This window comes from Danio rerio, chromosome 12, assembly GCF_049306965.1.
Source record: "Danio rerio strain Tuebingen ecotype United States chromosome 12, GRCz12tu, whole genome shotgun sequence".
NCBI lineage: Eukaryota > Metazoa > Chordata > Actinopteri > Cypriniformes > Danionidae > Danio > Danio rerio.
In genome coordinates, this window is record NC_133187.1 from 14,123,119 (window position 1) to 14,129,698 (window position 6,580).

Consider the following 6,580-nt stretch of genomic DNA (forward strand, 5'->3'; position numbering starts at 1 on the left):
TTGGAATACACTGCGTGATCCATAGACATATTTATTGAAAGAAGTCAGTGCAGAAAAGGTGATAACAGCTAAGATGATCTTGTAAATAATCATGTATATTGATAACTTAATGAAGAAGAAAAGAAAAGAAAAGAAAGACTAAAATAAGTGAATAATATAACCACAATGTATGTACTTATCTTTTTGAAAATACAAACATTAGGCTATATATATATATATATATATATATATATATATATATATATATATATATATATATATATATATATATATATATATATATATATATATATACACTTTTATTTAAAAAACAAATGTTACATACATATTGTTTGCTATGGAATGCAAAAACTTTGAAGCTCAATATCTCAAAATCATTCAGAACACAGATGGAACTTTATCTGTCATCGATCACTGTTTTAAGAGCAGCAAATATTAACTTGACGTCTAGTTGATCATTTGGAAAAATGCAAGTAGGCAGATTTTTCCGATGTATCATCTGTTGAACTGCATCACAACCATTAAAAATACAGCTGAAGACCTATTGGAACCCACATGGACCCACGATTCTCACAGAATTCATTCAAGTTTGGTCAAGGAAAAAATCATGGTTTAGGTTTACATTCAGCATAGGGGCATGCGAGAGACCTGCAGAGTGGATGGCAACATCAACAGCCTGAGGTATCAAGAACCACAGGAGAGGGCAAATTCTTCAGCAGGAGAGTGCTCTTTCTCATACTTCAGCCTCCATATCAAAGTTCCTTAAAGCAAAGCAGGTCAAGGTGCTCCAAGATCGACTAGCCCAGTCACCAGACATGAACATTATTGCGCATGTCTGGGGAAAGATCAAAGAAGAGGCATTGAAGATAAATCCAAATAATCTTGATGAATTCTGGGAGTCCTGCAAGAATGCCTTCTTTGCCATAGCAGACAAGCTCATGTAAGTCTTAATTCTGTTTCCACTGCACCATGACTTTATATTCTATACTGTACATTATTTCCATTTAGTGACAATACTTTTATCTAAGTCTAAGCAAAGTCAGACCTTACTTTCCTAATTAAATAATTAAAAATCAAGGCATGAACATTTTATTTTGGTAAGAGGCCTTTGCCTTTCATATAAGCCAGTTCTGATAACAAATGATCAACTAGATGTCAACTTATTAATTTTTGTTCTTAAAGCTTGGATAGGCAACATGACTTTTCTCAGGTAGTCTCTCTCTATGTATGTATGTATGTGTGTGTGTGTGTGTGTGTGTGTGTGTGTGTGTGTGTGTGTGTGTGTGTGTGTGTGTTATTTTGTAAGTCCCTTTGCATAACCTGTATACATTTCAATTATTAAATTAATAATTTGATTCTTGATTCAATTTTAACTGGCACTCTTGAAGCAGTATACGACTATGGCAAAAGATATTTGCCTAAAAAATAAAAATAAAATCTTGGGTGCTCAGTATCCTTATATTCACATAATGCATGTGATCATACAATTCTGACAGAAAAGTGCAAAAAAAGAGCCATTATTCAAAAATTGTCATTACCCTACATCAGTGGTTCTCAAGCATGTTCATTTCACTTTATGTTTTCAGTCTTTGGTAGTGAATTAAGCTGACTCAGTCACAGTAACAATGTTTCAAGGAATGTGATTGACTGTTCACTTGAATGTCACACCTTCATTCATGTATGCGCTACATGAACTCAGGATCAAAGCAGTTGCCTGAGAAGGTTAATGATCAGTGATCATACAACAAATCCTGATAGGACTGGTTTGAATTTACTCTAAACAGATCCTTTAATTATGAGTTGGCCAAGCTAAGGGATAGGCCTATGGCTACAAAGCCCCAACAGAACCATATTCAATAGACATGGGTTTGCCTACATAGACAATTACAAGGTGGCCAACTCCATCAAAGCTTGTAGACTTCCACCTCTGAAAAAGGGCAGTCACGAATACTAACAGACCCCATGTGATGCTTAAGCACTGGTCATGTATTAAATAACATTTAATGTTAGCTTTACTTGATATTACAATGACTTTGCAAAATATGTTTGCTTCAAGAAGCAAAAATGCCACATTTTGAGCCAGGGCTGCTAAAACAATGACTAGTCTGCTAAAATCTTCTTCAGGCATTTTATGAACCAATGTTGTACGATATACCAATTTTTAAAAAGTATCGCGATACCCTGGCTCTTAAAACGATATGATTACACATTTTTTTAGTACCAGTGCTTTTGAGTGACAGCTGTAGTTGCGAGTGCTCATCAATAGAGGTGACTGATCGTGTTGGCCTTGATATCTAAGATACAGCAAAGCAAACATATTTGAATTATAGAAAATATGTTATGAAGTGAATTTTTTTATTTAAAAAATATAAAAAAAATCGGCATACATAGATTGAGCTGTGTAGTTGTTGTGATGAGTCAGAAGGCATTGAATCCATTTGCAAGCTTTATTAAGAGCACACATACAAACAAACACAACGGGGCAATCCAGGAGACAGAACGTGGGACAGGCAAAAGTTCAAAGGCAGGCAGATATCTTACTGGTCAGAATAACAGGCTGGAGATCAGGGGCAGGCAGATGTCTTTCGTAATCGTAGAACAAGCACAGGGTCAGAAACACAGATCAGTCCGAAGCAGGGAGTATGGAACGCTCAGAAATGACAGCCAGGCAAATCAAGACTTCGCAACGAACCGGAGCGTGAGTGTGGTATATATACACAAGAGCTGATGAGTTGCACCTGGACCGTAATCAGTGCCAGGTAGCAGGGCTTATGGGATTTTGAGTCCGTGAGTCGAATCAGAATTCTGGCGATGGTTCCCTCTGGTGGTGCACAAGAGGGTTGGCATCGCCCTCATTTACAACAGAACCCCCCTCCTGCGAGCGGCTCCTGAAGCGAGAAGGCACCTGACGCCGGGGTCTACCGCGCTGTCGGGGGGCTGGTTTCTCTGGGAACCTTTGATGAAACTCTTCCGTGAGAGTTGGGTCTAGAATATCTCTAGCATTCACCCAGGACCGTTCCTCTGGACCGTACCCTTCCCAGTCCACCAGATATTGGAGGGCGCCACCCCGACGTCGAGAGTCCAGCACTTCTCGAACGAGGTAAGCTTCCTCGCCCTCGATCATGACAGGTGGAGGGGTCCTGGTTTCCGATTCCTCCTCAACCGCCTCCTCTCGTGGACCACCAGCGGGTTTGAGTAATGACATGTGGAAAGTAGGAGAAATACGATAATGATTAGGCAAGGCTAAGCGAAAAGACACTGGAGTAATCTGGCGTACAATTTTGAATGGCCCTACATACCTGGGACTGAGTTTGCGGCAGGGCAATCTCAGACGAAGGTCTCGTGTCGACAACCACACCCACTGCCCCGGTTGATACGTGGGTCCCTGGCGTCGGTGACGGTTCGCCTGAATCTCTCTCCTCCTGACTGCCCTCATGAGATGTCTGTGAGCCTGGTTCCAGACATCCTCACTCCGCTGCAGCCAATCCGTGACAGCAGGTAACTCAGTGGGTTCTCCGGACCATGGAAACAGGGGTGGTTGGTAGCCAAGAATACATTTGAATGGCGTAATACCCGTGGCTGGCTTTATTAATGAATTTTGTGCATATTCTGCCCACATCAGATAGCGACTGCAGTCGTGCTGTTGCTGATGACAGTAGGAACGTAGAAATCGAATGACTTCTTGATTCATATGTTCAGTTTGGCCGTTGGATTGAGGATGGTACCCTGAGGTGAGACTAACATTAATATTTAGATTTTTACAGAGAGCGGACCATACCCGGGAAGTGAATTGGGATCCCCTGTCTGAGACGATATCATCAGGTAAGCCAAACATTCGAAATACATGATTGCACAGGGCTTCTGCGGTTTCAAAGGCAGAGGGCAATTTGGGCAACGGTATTAGGCGACAAGCCTTGGAGAAACGATCAACCACCGTGAGAATGACTGTGTTGTTCTGGGAAACAGGGAGATCCGTAATGAAGTCCACCGCTATATGGGACCAGGGCCGTTGCGGAACCGGTAGCGGTTGTAACAGGCCAGCAGGGGTTTGGTGAGATGCCTTCGTGCTTTGGCAAATTTTACATTTCTGAACATAATTAATTACATCCTTCGTGAGGGACGGCCACCAGAAACGGGCTTTGACTAACTCCAAAGTTGCAGTGATGCCTGGATGCCCCGAACTGGGAGTGTCATGAATATGGGTCAGTAATCTGGTACGTATGTTATTGGGTACAAAAATCAGGTGATTCGGACAGTCTACTGGAGGGTTGTTTTCTCGGTTGGCCTCTTGGATCTCGGTAAGTATGTCCCACTGTACTGGAGCCACTAGTAAGTTCGTAGGAATAATGGTTTCATCACTAATTGGGGTTTTATCCTCTGATAGCCTGGATAGTGCATCTGCCTTACTGTTTTTACTCCCTGGTCTATAGGTGACAATGAAGTCGAATCTGGTGAAGAACAAAGCCCAACGAGCTTGTCTGGGATTTAGACGTTTGGCTGAGAGAAGATATTCCAGATTCTTGTGGTCAGTTAATATGGTGAATTGCTGACTAGCCCCCTCCAGCCAGTGTCTCCATTCTTCCAGGGCTAATTTCATTGCCAGTAATTCGCGATTTCCCACATCATAGTTTCGTTCTGCGCTGGTCAATTTACGGGAGAAGAAGGCACATGGATACATTTTGGATGGTTGACCCTGACGTTGAGATAACACAGCACCGACTCCTGTGTTGGATGCATCCACTTCCACAATGAAAGGTAGGTCTGGGTTGGGATGACGGAGAATAGGAGCTGTGGTGAATTGAGTCTTCAGATCGCTAAATGCTTGGCGTGCTTCAGAGGACCAGGATAGTTTGTGGGAATTTCGTTTGGTCATGGCTGTTAATGGTGCGGCTATTGAACTAAAGCCTCTGATAAACCGTCTATAGAAGTTGGCAAAACCTAGAAATCGCTGCAACTCCTTGAGATTCTGGGGTAACGGCCATCGTTGAACTGCCTGTACCTTCGTATCATCCATGGTAATCCCTTCTGCACTGATGACGTATCCCAAAAAGGCGATCTGTGTCTGGTGAAATTCACACTTCTCTAATTTGGCGTACAGACGATGTTGAATCATGCGTTGCAACACCATACGTACATGTTCAACATGTTCCTTCATCGTGTTTGAATATATGAGGATGTCGTCGATGTAAATGATGACCCAGCGATCCAGCATATCCCGAAAGACATCGTTCATAAAAGATTGGAACACGGATGGACAGTTTGACAGGCCGAAGGGCATTACCGTGTACTCATAGTGCCCCCTAGTGGTGGAAAACGCGGTCTTCCACTCGTCACCAGCACGGATTCTGACAAGGTTATATGCACTGCGAAGATCAAGCTTGGTATAATATCTAGCCTTTCTTAACTGTTCCAGGGCAGGAGGTACGAGGGGTAATGGATAGCGGAATTTTACGGTGATTTCATTGAGCCCTCGGTAATCAATACAGGGACGTAAACTGCCATCTTTCTTCTTTACAAAGAAGAATCCAGCTGAAGCAGGAGATGTAGAAGGTCGGATGAAACCCTTGGCCAATTCCTCGTCGATATATTCAGACATTGCCTTGTGCTCAGGTTGTGACAGAGGGAATATTCGACCCGTTGGAGGACTTGAACCTGGAATTAACTCAATAGCACAATCACTTGGTCGATGTGGGGGAAGTTGAGTAGCTTTTTGTTTGCTAAAAGCTTCATGTAAGTCATGGTACTCAATGGGGATTAGTTCATCAACGAGTTCAGGTAACACATTGGTGGTTCGTAATGGAATTTTGTGAATGGGCTGGATGCACTGTTTCATGCATGACTCACTCCACTGCAATATCTGTCCGTCCCTCCAGGAGATATGAGGATCATGTCGCCTTAACCAGGGCAGTCCCAACACCAGTGGATGATTAACTGAATCAATAATGTAGAATTGCATTTCTTCAATGTGTAGAACACCAACTTGTAACTGTAGCTTATTCGTAATCATACGGATGCGTCTCTCACCCACAGGACGACCGTCTAGTGCTTCCACTGCAAGACAGGAATCATATGAGCTGAGAGATAGTTCGTGACATAAAGCAAATTTCTTAGATATAAAGTTTCCGGCAGATCCAGAGTCGACAAGAGCCGTAGTATTAATCATTCTTTTATCAAATTTAATAATCACAGGAATCAGTACACTGAAAAGTGCAGGAACATGGGAAGGACTCACCGATTGAACTGGTGTCTGAGGTCGTACGCTGCAGGTGGATTTCCTGTGCCCTGATTAACCGCAGTACAGGCATAGATGATTTTGCAATCGATGCATTCTTTCTTCATGGGTGAGACGGGTGAAACCCAGTTGCATGGGTTCATCAGGGGGCGTGTCACTTGAAACATGGAGCTGTGTGCGAGGATTTCTACGGCTGCGAATCAGATGATCAAGACGGATGGTAAGTTCAATGAGTTCGTTCAATTTCTTTCCTTCGTCACGGCAAGCCAATTCAGATTGTAGATTGGTATTCAGACCCCGTCTGAATAGTGTCTTCAGTGTATCCTCAACCCAGTTAGTTTGAGCGGC